This window comes from Myotis yumanensis, unplaced genomic scaffold (assembly GCF_028538775.1).
Source record: "Myotis yumanensis isolate MYYU_CA2020_CCGP unplaced genomic scaffold, mMyoYum1.0.hap1 SCAF_20, whole genome shotgun sequence".
In the NCBI taxonomy this organism is placed as follows: domain Eukaryota; kingdom Metazoa; phylum Chordata; class Mammalia; order Chiroptera; family Vespertilionidae; genus Myotis; species Myotis yumanensis.
Genome location: NW_027223771.1, coordinates 3,838,271 through 3,859,440, shown reverse-complemented (window position 1 = coordinate 3,859,440; position 21,170 = coordinate 3,838,271). Strand labels below are relative to the sequence as shown.

Sequence of the window (21,170 nt, the reverse complement as noted above, 5' to 3'; positions counted from 1 at the left end):
GAAATAGTGTGCTTCTTGCTGATGATGGAAATATTTCACTCCCGGCCGGTGTGGCTCAGTGATTGAGCATCGACCTATGAACTGGGAGGTCACGGTTGGATTCCCGTTCAGGGCACATGCCCGGGTTGCGGGCTCCATCCCCAGTGTGGGGTATGCAGGAGGCAGCTGATCCATGATTCTCTCTCATCATGGATGTTTCTATTTCTCGCTCCCTCTCTTTTCCTCTCTGAAATCAATAAAAATATTATTTTTAAAGAACATTCTGCAAAAGGTAGAACAAAAGGGAAATTTAAGTCACAACCTCAAGCCAGCAGTGTATCCAAAGATTTCAAAGATCCCTGAATAAAAGTAAATAGATATCCCACAAAATGTTGTACAGATGTTAATAGATGTGTTTTTATTTTCTGGAGAGACAAATGAGAGACAGAGAGAGAGAAAGAGAGGGAGAGAGAGAGAGACTGACTATAGATGCCATTAATATTTTCAAATACGTTCTCACACACACAAAAAAAGCTAAGAACCACTAGTCTGGGGCCCAGTCCACGGGAAAAGTCTCAACTCATTCAGAACAATGTGCTCCCCATATGCATGTAAGATTCGCTTCCTTATATTGACGGCATCATATGAATTAGATCCTCTCCGTGTAAGATCATACACACACCATCACATTCCCACCCCGAGAACAGAACTTACAACATGCGAGTGTTGCTTCAAATAGCTAACCTGTCATTCCATTAGCTGGTCTTCAACACGCCTTTTCAAGCCGGGCGACTTTCTCTTGCTGTTGCTTTCCTACTTACTCTTCCCTGGGATGATCGTAAAGTAGAACTTGGCAGATTTTCGTTGGTGGGTGCAGAGTTGGTTTGGGTTATGGTTTTGGTGGTGGCGGTTAATGTTTGATTTTTACTTCAAGTGAACCACGTAGCCAGAGGAATTGCTAGTTAAGCGTGTCAGCTCTGTAGTCCATCAGGATTGGGTCAGAGTTCAAACGAGCAGTGTAATCCTTTTGTGACTCTCTTTTGTCATCTGTGAAATGGGGATAAAATAAAATCTGGCTTACTCTGGTGAGCAGATTAAAGGAGACAGAGAGTATGAAGTATTTGACCCACTAGCAATCATAGATTAAGTAGATAATACCTTACCTATTTGTAACCACATATTTGTAACCATTAGGAATATATATATATACATATATATATATACACACACACACACACTATATATATATATATATATATTAATATATCCCATTTCCAAATTATTACATCGTTCACATAGCAATCAACATCAGGAAAATATTTTGTAGTTCCATTTCCCATCTTGTTAGGTTCCTATTTAGTTTCTAGTTACTGTAAACAATAGCTCGATGAACATCTTCGTGCATCATTTTTTGGTCCCGAGAATGGGTGCCCAGGAGTACAATTGGTTGGTCACGGGTTGTAAAAAGTGTCCAGGCTCTTTATACACACTGCCAGAAACGGTGTTGCCAGCATACCCTACCCCAGCCGTAGGAGTTTCAGTTTCACCGTGCATCGGTGAACAATGGAAATTGCTATTTACCAGGAATAAAAAGGGGAGAAAAAAATAACAGAAATAGCAAGTAAGCTTTTGTGTTTCCAGATCTCGAAAACAGAAATTGTGTGAATGGTGCAAATGTCTATTCCCTCAACATCAGCCAGTTTCCTTCCAAATGTTTATTGTCCTCAACTTCTCCGAAACGCAACCCTCAGTCACACCATGTAGTTCCCTGGCAAGGGAAGCCATGGGGGGAGGGGGTGGTGGACGCCTCTGGTTTCCTGGCAGATGGCCAGCGATCCCGGGAAGGCCGGTGACCCAGCTGCCCGCCCCCTGCATGGGGACAGTGCGCGCAGGGCATTCCCAGAGGAGATGGAGCCCGTGAAGCTAATACATAAATATTTTCTTGCAAGGTGAGATCATTAGAATGACACAGCCCACCTCTGACCACAGAACAGAGACGGTGTAACCCAATGCGGCCGATCCCTGAGCCCTGAGAGGGCTAATCCCAGGACGAGCAGTTGGTTGGGCAGCTTTGCCAGAGACCCGAATAATACCTGGTTTTGTGGGAAGAGAAAAAAAAAAGGAAAGAAAAGAAAGGGAACACCTTGGCCTGTGGTTGTGAATTTACTGCATGTGAAAGGCGAGGAACTGACGAGGTTGCATGGAAATTTTCTAACTGGAGGGGACCGCGTAGGGGCTTTCCCCACCCTTTCCACACGATCCCCTTCTGGCCCCTTCTTTCTCTTGTTTTTTTGTTATTGTTTTTGTTATTGTTACTGTTATTGCTGCTGTTGTTAATTCTCCCGCGAGGATATTTTTCTATTGATTTTTTTAGAGGAGTGGAAGGGAGGGGGAGAGACAGAGAGAGAAACATCGATGTGAGAGAGACGCATCGATGTGAAGAGACACATCAATTGGTTGCCTCCCCCATGCTCCCCGACCAGGGATGGGGATGGAGCCTGCAACCCGGACATGTGCCCTTGACCGGAATCGAACCTGAGACCCTTCAGTCCGCAGGCCAACGCCCTATCCACTGAGCCAGACCGGCCAAGGCTGATCCCTTCTTTCTCTTGACACAGTTCTGAGGAGCCCCAACACATTTGACATCTGTGTGGCCATGTTCTAATAAGACAACACCTGACCTCCCTCCTCGTCAAGACATCGCCTGACCTCCCTCCTCGTCCACTTCGAAGTCTCTGGTGAGAAATCTCGTGTAAGTTGCTGTCACTTCTGAGCCTAGTTCAGCTCCTCTCCCGGCTCCGTTACAATGGAGTCCTCCCGGAAAAGGCACAAACCATTGGGCTCTTTCTACATTTGTGGGTGGCGTGGCATCATTGTCTGAAGTCCAGATTCTAGTGCCGCCTGAGCAGGCGGAGACGATTAATCACTCCTCCCTCGGGGTCGTCGGCATGGCGTCTGGTCCTGGCGCTGTGGTTCTCTGCACATCTGGGTACACAGCACACCTGGATACAGACGGGATGACTCAGCTTCCCATCACTTGCTAGCTGTGTGACCTTCTGCAAGCGATCAACCTCTCTGAGCCTCGCATTTTCCTTGGTTAAAGGGAGATTGTAGCACACGCCTTGTAGGCTTATTCTGAGGAATGGACTGGGGAGGTTTTTGTGTCCTCATACGGGCACACACACGCATGTGTCAATACTTGAGTTACTGAAAATCAGCTCCATCTTTATAAAGCAGGTGATTTCTGAAAAGTCAGTCAAGAAGGAAGCCCGGCCAGCGTGGTTCAGTGGTTGAGCATATAGCTATGAACCAGGAGGTCACGGTTGGATTCCCAATCAGGGCACATGCCCGGGTTGCCAGCTCCATCCCCAGTGTGGGGCGTGCAGGAGGCAGCCAATCCATGACTCTCTCTCATCATGGATGTTTCTCTCTCTCCCTCTCCCTTCCCCTCTGAAATCAATAAAAAATATATTAAAATGAGAAAGGAAGGAGAGAAACATATTTCCCTCTCCAACCAGAAAAAGCAGTTAAATGCCCAATATGAACTGTTCCTGGGAGTGGATGTGTTTAATGGGTGAAAGGCTTGGCCGTTAGAGACCTCCGGTCTGCCATTCCTAAGAAGGGCCCAGGGAATATTTTTTTAAATTGAGTGGAAGGTAAAATGTAAGAACCAGTGTATCCATTCAGAAACCACTTTTTTGTCCATTTCCAGGAGCCTCCCGATTGCGCCATGCCTCTTAAGGGGCCCAGTCTGCTTAACGGCACTTTATTGAAACCCTCCCTGTGCGCAGCATTGATTTATGATCGGACTGATTAAAGCAATGGGGTCTGAAGCAATAATGATTTCAATTATAGGACTCTCACCAGTGCGCTTTATTCTGACGTGTGTTCCCCATTCTTCCCACATTTGTATTCACTGCGTAAGGGGGTGTGGGTAGGTGGTGTCACTTTCAAAAGACTCCCGACACAGTTACTATCAGAAAGGAACTACAGGCAGAAGGACTGATGCACCCTTTTTGATGGAGTGAGTGTATTGTGTGTGTGTTTTTGTTTTTTTATATTTTTATTGATTTCAGAGAGGAAGGGAGAGGGAAATAGAAACATGAATGATGAGAATCACTGATCAGCTGCCTCCTGCACACCCCACACTGGGGATCGAGCCCGCAACCCGGGCTTGTGCCCTGGCTGGGAATCGAGTCATGACCTCCTGGTTCATAGATCAATGCTCAGCTACTGAGCCACGCTGGGTGCGCCCAAAACTCATTTTTAATTAACAAACTATCTTTATTCCATTTCATAAACACTTCATGGAAATCTATTCTATGTTGAGGACCAGGTGCCAGGCATTGCGAATGCAAAATAAAGAACAGTATTCATCATCCAGCATCAGGGACCTGACCATCAAGTGTCAGTTCATGAGTTAGGAGGAATTTCAGGTTGAAAAAAATAAGGAGAAACACACCCTAACACTGGGGCTCAACCTACCACATTGAGTTAATCTCGCTTCTGTTATTCTTCAGGCAAATGACTTCATCCCTATGCCCCACTCTGACACCCCGTTGTAATTTGAGGACCACTCCCATGGATACGTATGGTCACATAAAGTACATTACTACCATTAAAACTCCCACAACAGGCCGGCATGGCTCAGTGGTTGAGTGTCAGCCTATGAATCAGGAGGTCAGGGTTCGATTCCCGGTCAGGGCACATGCCCGGGTTGCAGGCTTGATCCCCAGTGTGGGACGTGCCAAAGGCAGCTGATCAATGATTCTCTCTCATCATTGATGTTTCTCTCTCTCTCTCTCTCTCTCTCTCTCTCCCTGTCCTTTCCTTTCCAAAATTAATAAAAAGTTATTTAAAAAAAAAAAAACTCCCAGCAGCAACTGGTTAATGGTCCCTGGGACTGAAATTAGCCGCCTGTGCAACCCAACACAGTGACCAGCAGGTCCTACACGGCACAGCGCATGCCCATGCCTTCGACATTGCGCAAACGCCAAGAACTGGCGTGACAGGCCAGGGTCGACAGGCAGTCAAGTTCATATTCATACCTTTACCAACTAGTAGACGGTTCAGGCTCACCATAGATATATTTCAAATAATAGCTGCTGTGAATAGACATTTTCCATGACCTTGTAAATCAATAGTGTTCAATAACCTGAACTAAAACTATAAATGGTAAGTGGACCCATTAAAGAAGAAATAAGTTAGATCCTCTATTTTTTTTAATGTGATATTCCAGAAAGCTGCCTCTGGACATAACTACAGAAAATTAACACAATAAGTAAAGCATTTGGGACACCTATTAACCGACAACGCTAATAAAAACCAAATGGGCCTTGATTCTGCCCCTCTTGGGACAGGGGAGCAGATCAAATAAACAGCAGACGAGGAATGGGAGTCCAGGATAATTGATTTGAAGCTATAATAACACGGAAACCTCCCACCAACTAAAAACCAAAAAAAAAAATCCGGATTTGTATCTTCACTTCCGGAAAGACAGAAAACAAAACCTCTATTCGCTTCCGGAAAGCCAGAAGAAAACAGCTTTGTCACAGCCTAAGTGTGAGACCAATAAGGGTGTTTTTCAGGCTAACAGATTGGAAACACGAGGGCGCGCTGAGAAGGAAGTTTTTAAATGCCTGGCTGATGACCACAGCGACTCTTTTATTGTAACACCAACATGAGGAGTCTTTCCAGTCCCCCTCCCCTGAGAAAGACAGAGCCATGGTCCCTCAGGATGTGAGCCAGTGATGCTTGGCATTCAAGGCCAAGGCCACGCCTGACAGAGGAGGAAGCAGGGGGAGGCGGGGCAGAGGCAGTGGGGAGAGGGAGTCCTTTAGAAGTGAACCCCATTGGATCAATCCTACAGTTCTTGCGTTAGCCGGTGTGGCTCAGTGGATAGAGCATCAGCCCAAGGACTGAAGGCTTCCGGGTTCGATTCCGGTCAAGGGCACCCACCGCAGTTGCAGGTTCCCCGACCCTGGTTGGGGCTCATACAGGAGGCAACCAATCTATGTGTTTCTCTCACATCAATGTTTCTCTTGTCTTTCCCTCTCTCTTCCACTCTCCCTAAAAATCAGTGGAAAAATATCCTCGGGTGAGGATTAACCGAAAAAAAAAAATTCTTGAGGATGTCTGGGGGTTAACTCTCCATAGAAAGTTACAGGAGAGAAAGCTGTGTTCTTTCCATTTAGTTATCTACAATGCGGCCCCTGTTCGGGCCGTCACACCTCGCCAGGAGCCCACAGGTCCTCTTAGCACACCTGCTAGGTGCCACGTGTCCTAACAAACATGTCCTGACACCTTGTCTCTCATGCTCACGTCATGGTCGCAAGGCTGGTGGCGACCCTCCGTGTAGAGATGAGGCCACAAAGCTCGGACGATACAGAGATGTGTCCCTGTTCCCACCTGATGAGGTCTGGCCCACCGCAACGCCCCTCACCCTTCACCCTTCCCGTTGGTCACCTGGCACGAAGGCTGACTGCTGCCCTGATTCTGTCCTCAATCCGTGTTCACATACTGTTCTAACCCAGGGGCCCTCACACTACGGCCCGCGGGCCGCATGCAAATACAAACATTGTATTTGTTCCCGTTTTGTTTTTTTACTTCAAAATAAGACATGTGTGTGCAGTGTGCATAGGAATTTGTTCATAGTTTTTTTTTAAACTATAGTCCGGCCCTCCAACGGTCTGAGGGACAGTGAACTGGCCCCCTGTTTAACAAGTGTGAGGACCCCTGTAACCAGTCCAACCCATGGAGCCGATCCTGCCTGCGCGGCGTAGGCAAAATCAAACAGGTTATTTTTGCTTTGAGCTGGCAAAAAGTCAGCCGATTCAAGGGAAGTGATAATTCCTAAGTGAGAAAATAGTTTGGCGTTTTGTTAAAATGCAAATATTAAAAAAAATCGGAGTTTTAAGTTGGCAGGATAGAGCCTTGCAGTTGCATCTGAGGTACAAATCAAACCACTGTGCTTCAGATCTGTAATGCGTTGGTCTGAGAAGGGGAAGCGGGCCTTTCTATGGTACAGCAGACGGGTTTCAACTAGACAAGAAGCATCAGTGGGCACGTGACGGGTTTTCTGTATAGAGAGAGGACACTCATAGTAAAAGGGTCAGATTTGGTAATGCCGGGCAGAAGGGCTGTGTCCCCCGGGAGATAAGCAGGGGCCCAGCGACCAGAAGATTCAGGGAGGGTGATTAAAATCTGAGGCCAAAAACACATTCTAAATGCCAGAATTTTTCAGGCCCTGGCCGGGTAGCCCATGGGTTAGAGCATCGTCTCAATACGCCAAGGTTTCAGGTTTGATCACCAATCAGGGCACATTCAAGGATCAATCAATAAATGCATCAATAAGTGAAACAACAAATCGATGTGTGTGACTCTTTCAAATCGATTAAAAATAATTTTTTTAAGGAATAAACCTTTGAAAAATAAAGAACAGTATTCAGGACTCCCTGGGAACAGGGACACTTCTTGGTAGTGAAATATTGGAGGCATTCTGAGTAAGGAATATTTTTAAACAATTTGCAAGTTCTAATCTTTTGCAAGTTCTAATAGGGGCCACATTGTAGGTAAGATGGGGGGAAATGAAGAAATTATATAATTTGGAGGAAGGGGACAAATGTATCATTATTTGCAGGTGACAATATTTACTTAGCTGGCTAGAATCAACAGGCAAACTCTTTGAATAAGAAACCAGTAAAGTGTCAAAAACAAAATAAAAATGCCTAAGTGAGTGCCTCTCCTCAGCAAACATGTATAAAATTTAATAAAGAAATTCTGTTCACAATAGCGGTGAATAAATTTAAGACGATATTGAGAATTTGAGACTCTATTCCATGGGGAAACCACAACTGAATAGAAGTTTATACGGAAAGAGAAATGAAAAGGCATGCTTTATTTCTACATGAGAAAACTCAATATTAAAAGACCTCAAATTCCCACATATTCATGTATAAATTGTATTCTCTTATATTTTGGATTTGATGAGTTCTTCTGGATTAACAAATAGGGAGTATGATCCAGAAAGTTAATTGTACTGAGGAAGAATTTGCATTAATAGGTACAAAAGCATCTTCTTAAATTATGACAAAAAGAGAGGGTTTGGGCCAAAGAAGTGATGAGACCAAAAAGATGTTGAAATAAAATTTCAAAACAAGGAAACGGGCCCAATGGCATACACTATTTAGATCAGTAAGAAAAAGAGATTTTAGAAAAGAGATTCTTATTTAACAAAGACTAGAATAAATTTCAAATAATTAAGAAATTTAAATTTTTTTTAAAAAAAAAAAGCAAAGAGCCACACCCGACTGGCTCGACTCAGTGGTCGAGCGTCAACTTATGAACCAGGAGGCCACAGTTCAATTCCCAGTCAGGGCACATGCCAGGGTTGTGGGCTCATCCCCCAGTGTGGGGCGTGCAGGAGGCAGCCAGTCAATGATTTTCTCTCATCATTGATGTTTCTGTGTCTCTCTCCCTCTTCCTTCCCCTCTGAACTCAATAAAAATATATTTTTAAAATGTGTATACATATATATATATATTTTTTTTCTCCTGTGTTTTAAATCCTAGTTTGCTGAGAACGTAGAAACATACAGAAGGCTGCCCGCAGAGAATGCTACCAGAAAGACCGAGACCAAAGTGAAACCCAGGCCACGGGCCTTCTCAACCTTGTGAGTCGATGCCTTCTCCTTATTCTGGCTTTTTATTTTATTTCATTTTTCGCTGTTACTTTTGGGGGGAAGGCTGTTCTCGAAAACTTTGCAGCTCCCCGCACCATTTTCTCGGCTCCTCCTGTGAGTGACAGAGCAGAGTGTCCCAACAATACCTAATGCATTTCGTGTCAGGGGCCTGTGGGTCAGCAGGGTTATTAATAAACATAGCCTCTTGTTCTAATTTCGGTCCCGTCTCTCCTCCTGCCCTGCTTTTTCTTTCGCGCCTGGTGCTGCCTGACCCCTTTCCCCATCTTTCTGATACAAAAATGCAACCTTCCTTCCAAGTCCACGGCTGGCACATTTCCCATGATGCTGCTCTCGTGTTGTTGTTGTTGCTGTTGCGTTTTCATGGGGTATTTAAACGTGGGTGAGATGCTTCGTGTCCTAAATCGATTCGATGCAGGCTGATATGATACTGGGGTCTGACATGTGCTGGAGGGTGGAGGGAATAAGTAAAATGGAGACAAAATGTGGATGAGCGTCGGGGGCAGGGGGTGGGGGTACCTCGTTTTTTTTTTAAAGAATTTCTGTTCAAATAGGTTCATGGACCACAAATGAGCCAAACTTGAGAGGCGACTGCGATCAGCCCTAGTAAAAGGAAGCAAGGTTGGGCGGCGGAAGGCAGCTTTGAATTTTATTATCTTCCTATAGGTTTTCATAAAACTGAAAGAATTTAAAGAGTTGATCATGTACGTTTGGATGTGTGTCTATCAATTTTGTTACCCGATTTAGAGCTTGACTTACATCCTGAACTTCTGTTTAGAGTAAGTCTTGTTTTTTTGTTTTGTTTTGTTTTTGCTGATGGTATCACACAAATAGAAGTGGCCAGCCCTGGCCAGTTTAGCTCAGTGGATAGACCGTCGGCCAGCAGACTGAAGGGTCATGGCTCTGTTCCGGTCAAGGGCATGTACCTCGGTTGCAGGCTCAATCTCCAGCTCTGATCAGGGCGCATGAGGGAGGCAACCAATGGATGTGTCTCTCTCACATCGATGTTTCTCTCTGTGTGTGTGTCTCTCCCTCTCTCTTCCACTCTGTAAAACAATCAATGGAAAATTATCCTCGGGTGAGGATTTAAAAAATAAAAAGAAGTGGCCACATTGTCACCGGTACCAAATTCTTACACACACACACACACACACACACACACGTGCTCCTTAAAGCCCTGAACTTTATGCAGATCCTGTCCAATGCCTTTTCACTTTGACATTTTCCAACTGCAATTTCAAATCGGAGATAACTGTGAACTAAGCAAAGTCAACGCCTACGCGTGCGCGTGCGCGCACACACACACACACACACACACACATTTGCATGTGCTTTCCCCTAATTTATTAAACTTCAGTTCTTCCTGTCTTCTCATAAACACAAAACTGCATCTCCTACCTGAGAGCGCTCAGCAAGTTCCAAGTGCCAAAAAGCAACATTTATTTTTTTTAATATGGGAAAATAGGTAACAGGAAACGCATGGTTCTTTGTTGAATTAATCATACTTTTCAAATTAACCTGTTGTGCTCATTCCCACTCGCGAACACAGTATTTCTGTAATGTGACCTATCCCACCTTTCTTAGCACGAGGGAAAGTCAACTCGAATGATGTCGTTTTTGAACACAGGGTTCATTCCAGTCTGAGCTACAGCCCCCGTATTGAAGAAATGGGAAAAAATAAAGAAATGACAAGGAATTTAATTTATTCAGTAGAAAGAGAGTTTCCTATATCTGGATTCATTATCCTGAAACATAATCGTTTTCTAGCATTAACAGAAATTACGCCTGGCTTTTGGTCTTTCCCAAACTAAGAAAGAAAAGCAATGTGACTTGGAATGAATTATGCATTTGACTTGTTGAAACGGTCACCCCTTCGCGGCACAGAGAGGCAGGGATCCTAAACTCAGCTAAAACCTCCATTGCAACCAGCCGTTCATGAGCCTTGGCGAGTGTCTAATTCCGTTCCTTGCTTACTCTTTTTTTTTCTCCTTTTCGAACAGCTCATTATTACCTTTCCATAACAACCATCAAGGGGTGGCTATACCTTTAAATGTGTTCTGTGGGTCTGTGGCCATTTGTCATTCATGGGAGAGTATCTAATTACGTCACTTTCTTTAAGGGCAGTATTTTTGCTACTGTACATAGGCTTGTGTGAGTGTGGACTTATGAGGCTATAGTGGGAAGGAAGACTAGGAGGAGGAGGAGGAGGAGGAGGAGGAGGAGGAGGAGGAGAAAGCTTTAATTGAGTGCCTACTGTGTACCACGTGGGATGGCATATGCATCATTTATTCATAGAGCCTTTCTGTTGTGCTCCGTGTCTCACACGTCTTTACTGGTGGTGTTTGTACAGCATCACAGTGAGGAAGATGTTGTGAGCCTTAGCAGGTGTGGCTCAGTGGATAGAGCGTCGGCCTGCGGACTGAAGAGGCCCAGGTTCGATTCTGGTCCAGGGCACTTACCTCGGTTGCAGGCTCCTCCCTGGCCCAGGCCCTGGTCAGGGCTTGTGCAGGAGGCAACCAATCGATGTGTTTCTTGCACATCAATGTTTCTCTCTGTCTTTCCCTCTCTCTTCCAGTCTCTGTAAAAATCAATGGAAAAATATCCTTGGATGAGGCTTAAAAAAAGATGTTAACCTCAGGGTACAGTGGGAAAAGGGGGGCTTAGAGATGGTAGGTAACATTCCTAAAACACACATTTAGAGCCAGGATTCGAACCCAGGCTCTGCCCTGCAAACTACAGCGAATCTGATGATCTCGAATAGACTTGATTTTTTTTTTTTTTTTTACAATGGTGAGGGCTCAAAGTAGAGATGAAATCTGGAGTTTGCTGCGGGCTGGGCCTGCGGTCAGTGATACCTGCTCACTTCTAAGGTCTGATCTGGGGATGTCTGAGAAGCCAGAGAAGACCCAGAGAATCACATTAGATACCGTGGTGGAAAGCATGAAGAAAGGACTGATACGTATACTGTCCTATTGGCATGACAGTACCATGTTATATAGTATAACGGCCATGACACTCGGAGGTTCAGAATAGACTAGTGACTTCGAAAAGCGTGGCATCTTTGTGCCCTTCTTTCGTGCATTTTATTTATTTGTTTGTTTGTTTATTTATTTTTACTGATTTCAGAGAGGAAGGGAGAGGGAGAGAGAGAAACATCGATGATGAGAGAGAATCATCAATCGGCTGCCTCCTGCCTGCTCTACACTGGGGATCGAGCCCGCAACCTGGGCATCAAACCTCAACCTCCTGGTTCATAGGTCGATGCTCAACCACTGAGCCACACCGGCCAGGCTTTCGTGCATTTTAAATACTCTAAAGAGGCTCATTGGGTCCAAGATAGCCCTTTAAGTTTTGATACATAAATGTCTGCCGATCACCGCGGGGGGAGTTTCCCTCACACTGAATGCCAACACGGTTTGATGCCTGTAGCAGCCCGCCTCTCTCATGCCCGTCTTTTTGAGCTGCTTCCTGGCCACATCCTGGGATCAGCAGGTTGCAGGACCAGGACAGCATCAGTTCCCGTTCTTCCTGCTCCAGGGATGGGATTTCTTCTGGAAACGGGAAGCTTTTTTATTCGCGCTCAGCCTTTTGCACACACGACCAGGTCTCCGTGTGTCGCTGCGCCCGCTGTGGTGTGACTGGGAGCTGTGTGTCTGAGCCGGGGCAGCCCTTGGCCCGCTGAGTGTAATAGCATATCTTCCTCGGGAGATGATGGGTATGATACGGGTGATGCGGAATGGAGAGGGCAGGCTGTGCACAAATTCCAAATGACTCGAGACACCCCTTTAGGACGGCCGCTGTCAAAGTATTAGCCCTTTCCACACTCAACACCCAGCGATCACATTACCCGTTCCTCCCCCGCCCCCACCCCCCAGTGTGCTCCTCACACATCTCCCAGTGGGTGATCGCCTCAGGGGGAGCTAGTGCACACACCCAAAAAGAAACCACTGGTGAGTTTGCTGCTTTGAGCTCGCCTGTGTTAACACAGGAGGAAAATAGCGAACGTGTTTAGATTAGATGGACGCCCGGCCGGTGTGGCTCAGTGGTTGAGCATCGACCAGGAACCCAGAGGGCACCAGTTTGGCTCCCAGGCAGGGCGCATGCCCAGGTTGTGGGCTCAGTCCCTGGTAGGGGGCGTGCAGGAGGCAGCTGCTTGATTTTTTTTCTCACTCATCAATGTTTCTATCTCCCCCTCTCCCTTCCTCTCTCTGTATAAATCAATGAAAACTGTGCCTAGAATATCTTTGGGGTTAATATATTGGGTATTTGAATGGGTGGGTTTCCATAGTCTTCTAGACACTGTCTTTAGGGATCTTGTCTTGATTTATTTTCTTTGTATAATAGCTGGTGCCTGATATGTGCTGCCACTAGTCTAAGTGTTTCACTATATTAACTCATTTAACCATCAAAACAACCATAAATGCTGTAGTTGCATTATTATGCCCATTTTACAGATGAGGAAACCGAGACACAGACAAACCAACATGCTCAAGGCCACGCACCTGGTATATTGGCAGGACCAGGATTTAACCCAGTTCCAGAGACCCTACAATTAACCACTGCTTCTGAGCTAATTGGAGAAATAAACCCATGACAATTTCCCACATAATCACTAGTGACAACAAAGAGCCTAATACCCCAGAAAGCCTGGCGTCTGCGATTTTTAGATCGATGATTGGGCAAAACTGTAAAAGACACACTAGTCAATTTGTTTTAAGAAAAAAATGAGACACAGACTCTAAAAGCTACCAAAAAGCCAAAACAAAATGCAATTTAATGGGGATAAACATGAGACATTCTTCAATGCAGTAAACCCCCTTGTGGGAGACCTGGGTGACAGATCCGACTCCCCCGTGTGGGGCTCCTCCGTGTCTCTGTCGTCTAAAGCCAGTCACGAGGCCTGGTGGACAGTCCTGGTCACTCTGAGTATTTTATTTGTCCTTGAACATTTCGTAAGAGACTCTGGCAGCCCGGCCGAGGTGGCTCAGTGGTTGAGGGTCGACTAGTGAACCGGGAGGTCACTGGTTCAATTCCTGGTCAGGGCACCTACCCGGGGTGCGGGCTTGATCCCCAGTGTGGGGTAGGCAGGAGGCAGCTGATCAATGTTTCTCTCATCATTGATGTTTCTATCTCTCTCTCTCTCCCTCTCCTTTCCTCTCTGAAATCAATAAAGAGAGAGAGAGAGCACCAGACACACACACACACACTCTCTGGCAAACCCAGGCAACCCAGCAAAGCAAAACCTCTGTGTCCCCATCATATGGAGAGCTGGGGGATTAGCCAATAAAACAAACTCGTGCGCTTGAGGGCTGGGGAGAGGAAAGTTGTTGAGCGTGTGAAAGTCTGTCATACGCTAAAGGAAAGAGGTGCCGACATATTGCTTCTGAGGACAGAATCCAAGCCAGGAGAGAGATGCTCCAGACAGATTTCTGCTTTCATCGAAGGAACCAAACTGCCTAAAAGCAAAGCTCCCCAAGAGTGGTAACCTTAGGGACCCTGAGCCCTACCCGTCCCTCTCTCTGGGCGGCTGGCCCTGGCCCACCTGGCGGTCTTCACCCAGACCAGTGGTCGGCATACTGCGGCTCGAGAGCCACATGCGGCTCTTTGGCCCCTTGAGTGTGGCTCTTCCACAAAATACCACGTGCGGGCGTGCACGTACAGTGCGATTGAAACTTCGCGGCCCATGCGCAGAAGTCAGTATTTTGTGGAAGAGCCACACTCAAGGGGCCAAAGAGCTGCATGTGGCTCTCGAGCCGCAGTTTGCCGACCACTGACCCAGACCTTCCTATATGGATGTTGCCTGCCTTGAAGTTACACCTGAAAATTTCTGCCGTGGTGTCTGCCTAGCCAGCTGCCCATCCCAGACCTCCGGGGGAAGTTGGCTCCCTTGTTCTTTAAGATCCTTCAAGGGGAAGAGGCCATGACTTCTTTTTTTCTGAATATATTTTTATTGATTTCAGAGAGGAAGGGGGAGGGAGGGAGAGATAGAAACATCAATGATGAGAGAGAATCATTGATCAGCTGCCTCCTGCACCCCCCTCACTGGGGATCGAGCCCGCAACCCGGGCATGTGCCCTGACTGGGAATGGAACTGTGACCTCCTGGCTCATAGGTCGTCGCTCAACCACTGAGCCACACCAGCCGGGCCCAAGACTTCTTGATTCTATTCCAGAGCCTTGAATTCCAGAATGTTTTCAAAACCGGTTGTCCCTGTTTCGTAGCTGAAGAAATATCAGAGGGCTGAGTAAGGACAGAATTAAAGGCAGATACGATCTCCCCTCTCACACCTGGATTCCTTCTTCCCTCTATACCACCAGCCTTCGCACTGCCACAGAGCGCCTCAGTCCTAACCTTATTCTAGAAAATTGGTCTGCTCCCCAGTGGCCCCGGTATCATTTAGCTGAGAGCTTACTATCATCTCTAAGTTAATTTGTGAGTTAATTGTAAGTGTCAGGAGGCTCCGACGCTGCAGAAAATGTCCATTATGGAGATAAACCCAGGTTAGAAAATTCCAGAATTGAGCGGGGTTGGGTTTCTGATCGGTTTCTATCAGGAAAATATGTTGGCGTGGGAAGGGCCTGGAACGATATCAAATATGAGTGTCCTCCGAGGGCAGCCCTCCATAAGTGGACACTGGATTCTTGGATAAAAATACTTTCCAAGATTCCATCACACGCCACCCTCAGAGCCTCAACCACGGCTTCATCTAAATGACCTCCGACCTGTAGAATATTACACGGAGGCGCTCGCTCCCTGCCTGTGCGTTTTCCAACTCGCCGGTGTGGACGTGGTGGGGAGGGTGGCTCGACGCATCTCTGAACACGTAGGCCCCACAGCCCATGGGGAGATAAGGCTAGTCTTTCCCGCAGGGCGGCGTCGGGCAGGCCGGTCCCACTGCTTCCCTTGCTGTCTGACCTCTGTGGTTCCTCCTCCCCCCGCCCCCACCCCCAGGGCCAAGCCCTGAACATCAGGATTCTGTTCAGAGATTTAAGATGAGTATTTTCCCAAAATACTCACCTGGGAACGATCCGCGTTGCACCAAGTGGGGACTGGTCTTTCTTTGTAAAAGGAAACCTAATCTGAGGCCCAAATGATCCAAACCCCTATCAGCCTCCAAGTTTGGGCCACATGATGGGGTTGGGGTATGTTTGCCCACTCGGCTGTATTTGCCGAGACCTAGGTCTCACCACTCTCAGCAGCATCGCTTCTCCGATACTAACTCCATTCTGTCATTTTTTTAAATATATATTTTATTGATTTCAGAGCAGAAGGGAGAGGGGGAGAGGGATAGAAACATCAAAGATGAGAGAGAACCATGGATCAGATGCCTCCTGCACGCCCCACACTGGGGACCGAGCCCGTAACCCAGGCATGTGCCCTGACCAGGAATCGAACCGTGATCTCCTGGTTCATAGGGTGATCAATGCTCAACCACTGAGCCATACCAGACGGGCTATCATTTTTACTGATTAACCCACTATCTACTGAAAAACGGGGGTACTATTGGAGTGCAAGGTACTTAAGCAAAAGATGCCAGAAAGCCTTTATTTTGTAATTTCTTTCGCAAAAATCATTTTCCAGGAGAGGCAAACGGCGAACCCACATCCTGACACATCAGACACAATTAGACTCTCTCTGGGTGAGAAATCCAGGCTCCCAGGGCAGGGATCTGTGGTGGGCGTCTTCCTTGGAAGAGAAGATTCAGCTCCCCACTCGTTGCAATTTCAGGGCGAATAGCAACAGGCTTTTCCTACCTGCTTTTCTCCACGCTCAGACACACGGGTCAAAAGAGGAGTCGGCGTGCGGCCGACATGTCTGTAATTTACAGTCTCCAGCATGTGGGCCGGGGCCGAACGGCTCTTGGCTACACATTGTAAACAGAACATTGTTGCCTCTTAATCTGGGTAATTGGTCCCAAATGCTGTTGCCACTCTTCAGATCGGATGCTTCACATACTTTGAAAGAACCTGGAACTTCTCTCCTCTGGCAGGGAGAAGTCAGGGGCAGAAGTCAGTGTTTTCTTCAGCACCGAGACTCCTATGAACAGCCAGGCGATTTCACTGGGGGGCCTGCTTGGAAGAGGGGGTGTTTACCCATCTATCGGTGGCTCCCCCCTCCGAGCCATCTGTGGGATGTTTCCTTAACACGGCCAGCTTCTTCAAGAGCTGGGGGGGCCCTGACCGGTTTGGCTCAGTGGACAGAGCGTCGGCCTGCAGACTCAAGGGTCCTGGGTTCGATTCCGGTCAAGGGCATGTACCTTGGTTGCGGGCACATCCCCAGTGGGGAGTGTGCAGGAGGCAGCTGATCGATGTTTCTCTCTCATCGATGTTTCTAATTCCCTATCCCTCTCCCTTCCTCTCTGTAAGAAATCAATAATATATATATTTTTTAAAAAGAGCCGGGGAGGACCGAGCCACCTCCTACAGGATGTCAGCCAGGTTGCAGAAGCAGGGCTTTGCCTCATTCCAGTGTAATGTGTTCTTATCGGTACGTTCCTTGAGGGTAACACAGCGTAATGAAATCTGGCTGAAAACCAGTTGTTCAGTGACCTCGTCTTCAGGGCAAAGCCATGGGGATGTTGTGAGAGAAAAGACAGGCTGGCATTCTGGGAGGGGTCCCGGCTGAGGGAGGACCCTGGGCCCGGAACAACCTCCCTGAGGCTCAGTTTTCCTATCTGTAAAGTGGACATAATACATCCCTTGCAAACTCATCATGAGCATGAAATGAGGAAGTGACTATAAAGGTTATGAGAACCCTGCCTGGTTTGGCTCAGTGGATAGAGCGTTGGGCTGCAGACCAAAGGGTCCCGGGTTCAATTCTAGTCAAGGGCAGGTAGCTGGGTTGCAGGCTCCTCCCCGGCCCGGGCCCTGGTTAGGGCTCATGCAGGAGGTAACCAATCGATGTGTTTCCCTCACATCGATGTTTCTCTCTCTCTTTCCCTCTCTCCCTAAAAATCAATGGGAAAATATCCTTGGGCGAGGATTAACAAAAGATAAAAAATAACAAAATAGCCCTAACCGGTTTGGCTCAGTGGATAGAGCATCGTCCTGCGAACTGAAGGGTCCCAGGTTCGATTCCGGTCAAGGGCATGTACCTTGGTTTCGGGCACACCCCCAGTAGGGGGTGTGCAGGAGGCGACTGATCGATGTTTCTCTCTCATCGATGTTTCTAACTCTCTATCCCTCTCCCTTCCTCTCTGTAAAAAATCAATAAAATATTTTTTAAAAAAACACAAAAATAAAATAAAGGTTACAAGGGTATTCCACATATTATTCTGATGAAAGCATTTTTGAAACCCTATTCCTGAAGCCTGTTTTCCTGCTTCGACCTACACAAGTCAGGGCCCAAACCTTTTTGTCCTGGGGGAGTGCCGGTTTGGGCCCTAGCGTTCCAAGAAAACATAGCCTTGCTCATGGGTCTTGCAAGACCAGGACAAAGTCCGAGTTCCCATCATTTGTTCTTCTCTTAGACCAGGGGTCCTCAAACTTTTTAAACAGGGGGCCAGTTCACTGTCCCTCAGACCGTTGGAGGGCCGGACTATAGTTTAAAAAAAAAACTATGAACAAATTCCTAAGCACACAGCGGCAGCAAAAACACCCGGCGAGCCGGATAAATGTTTTTGGCGTGCCACATGTGGCCCGCGGGCCGTAGTTTGAGGACCCCTGTCTTAGACCTTCCTCCTTGCGTCTCTCTGCTCTCCCTGGTGACACTGTCGGGCCTTCGTTGTCCTCCTGAATACTTCTAGAATGGCTGTGAGCTCTACATTAGCCACTGCTCCTCTGAGTTCCACCTCGTTCGCTCCTTTGACCTTTCCTCCCAAGTCACACTCCCGCCCTGTCATTCTTGTCCTTTTTCCCTGTGAATTCCACTCGGTTTATCTCTGCCCCTGCTGCCCTGCCTGGCCTACATAGGTGGCATTCCCAGGGGAGACGAGCAGAGGCTTCTGGGAGATTCGGGAAGCCAGCTCCCTCCTTCTGGGTAGGAAGGTGAGGCAGGAACGAGCATTCTCTCCCTCAGCTACTCCCATCACGGTCACTACTCGCTGCTCTCCAGAGTTTAAACAAAAAAATTGGGGAACGTCTGCCTAATTCCTAGTTTGTAGCAGTGTGTTCCCGGGACAACACTGTGACCGCGTTTTACAGAGATTCCAGAACAAGACATCCCGGGGCTCCGCTCCCGTAACGAGCAGGGTAACCTTGGACCAGTTACGTCACTTCCTGGGCCTAGTCCTCTTCAGCCACAGAATGGAAATAGCAGTGTTTGCTGCCACTGCTTTTATCTCATTAAATGTATTTGTATTGATCTCAGAGAGGAAGGGAGAGGGAGAGAGATAGAAACATCAATGATGAGAGAGAATCATGGACCGGCTGCCTCCTGCACGCCCCACACTGGGATCGAGCCCACAACCCTGGGCATGTGCCCTTGACCAGGAATGGAACCGTGACCTCATGGTTCATAGGTCGGCGCTCAACCACTGAGCCACACCAGCTGGACTGCCTGCTACTGTTATGGTCAACTTAATTGAGTTAAGACAGAGCTTAAAACAGTAAGCATTCAAGAAATGTTCGCTAATATTTCATCTAGGCTCTCCTTGATTTAAAAAAAACATACGTATGCCCCGGCCGGGTACTCAGTTGTGACACACCAAGGTTGTGGGTTTCATCCCTGGGTCAGGACACATACAGGAATCAACCAATGACTCCCTCTCCCTTCTTCTCGCTCTAAAAAAATCAATTTAAAAAATAATTTTTAAAAATGTTTAAAAAGAACCAACTAGCCCTGACTGGTTTGGCTCAGTGGATAGAGTGTCAGCTTGTGGACTGAAGGGTCCCAGGTTTGATTCCGGTCAAGGGCACATGCCCGGGTTGTGGGCTCGATCCCCAGTAGGATGTGCGGGAGGCAGCCGATCCATGATTCTCTCTCATCATTGATGTTTCTATCTCTCCCTCTCCCTTCCTCTCTGAAATCAATAAAAATATATATTTTTTAAAAACAGTGAATGCATAAATAAGTGGAATAACAAATGGATGTTTTTCTCTCTGTCTCTCTCTCTTCAGTCACACACACACACACGCATGTACACACATACATGCGCACACACGCACAAACATACAAAATCCTTATGTATCCTTAACTGTCAGTGTCTTCACTGGGCTCTCATATGTGATCACCTTTCCACATACGTCATTGGAAATTTGCTTCATATACTTTTCTTCCTGTACTTCAGAGTGTTACAGGAAATATGAAATCAAATAAGTAAAAACAGCCATTTCAAACACATCTTCTGGTTCTCTCCCCCCAGCCCCTCATCTATCCATCATTAGCTATAGTGGGATGAAAGCTTTCTTATTTATGAACCCCAAACACAACTGTAGTTTACCCTAAACGGAGCGAGTCTGGGTCCGGTCTGGGGAAACCTGGTTTGAATTTTCGTTGAACCTCCTTCGACTCTTAAGCACCCAACGAGGATTTATCGTTGCAGGCGGGTACCAAGCGAAATTTGCTAAGTTCATCTGAGTTTTCCTTTGGCTTTGTCATGGGAATGAACTCGAATTGCATGCAGCCTTAATCCTTATATTTATGGGTTTTCTGCCATTTTCACCTCAGTGGGTAAAAAAAAAAATTTTATTAAAAATTGAGACTTGGTTAGTATCTGAGCACACTGAAATACTCCAGAATGTATACATTTCTGTCTCGATAGTAAATTAGGGAAATATACTTCTGGTAACGTGTGCTTTAATGAGTCAAGCCATTTTTGCAACTATAATCGCCTTTATTTCATAACCTGTAGATTAGACAGGAAATTCCAAGTGATAGTTAACAGGAAGGATTTCTCTCTGCCAACATGGAAAGACCTGCAGTGCCCCCTCTTTTCATCCTGGCTCAGTTAAACTGTGACTTTAAAAATCAAATTTGTAATATTTAAGCTGTCTCCATTTTTGCGTTGCATCCCCCAGAAGTCAGGCTCCCAGACTTTAAGCCAGCTAATTTTCTCAAATTATATGCTAGAGGTTGGGGAGATTTCAGGCTGCATCTTGTACGTCCAAATGATAGGTTCACGGTTTGTGATTGACGATCTTGTTCATATAAGTGATGTATGCCCATTAGATCAGCGGGCCTTCTGGGATGAGAAGATTAGGCCAAAGTGAGCTTCGAGAAATTTCTAACGCCTCCGCTTGCGGAAATATAGGCAACACTCTTCCAGTTTAATTATAAGACAAATAATCTTTTAAATAACTTAATATGGAGATTAATATATCAGTGAGCTCTACAAAGATTTCTTGCCTAAAAGGACATTTTTCCTTCCAACAGTTAAGTGAAAGCTTTGTAGTTCTATTACTTTGAATATTTACTTTTTAAATATAACTAAACAAAGTTATTCTGGGATGATTTTTATTCTTAAGAAATAAGCACTGAGTAAAATTCCCCCAAACAATCCTGATGGCGTTTGATAAATTGACTTCATTTTATATTAGTTAAAAAAATTAAAATC

The 21,170-nt window shown here is 46.4% G+C and overlaps 1 long non-coding RNA gene across 1 annotated transcript in view; it reads right to left on the bottom strand.

Moving 5' to 3' along the window:
- LOC138998464 (uncharacterized) overlaps window positions 1–21,170 on the bottom strand; it is a 46,971-nt gene that overhangs the window by 8,622 nt on the left and 17,179 nt on the right. Inside the window, exon 2 of the long non-coding RNA XR_011469168.1 lies at window positions 724–1,026. This is a non-coding gene — a long non-coding RNA (uncharacterized lncRNA). The remainder of the gene's footprint in view (window positions 1–723; window positions 1,027–21,170) is intronic.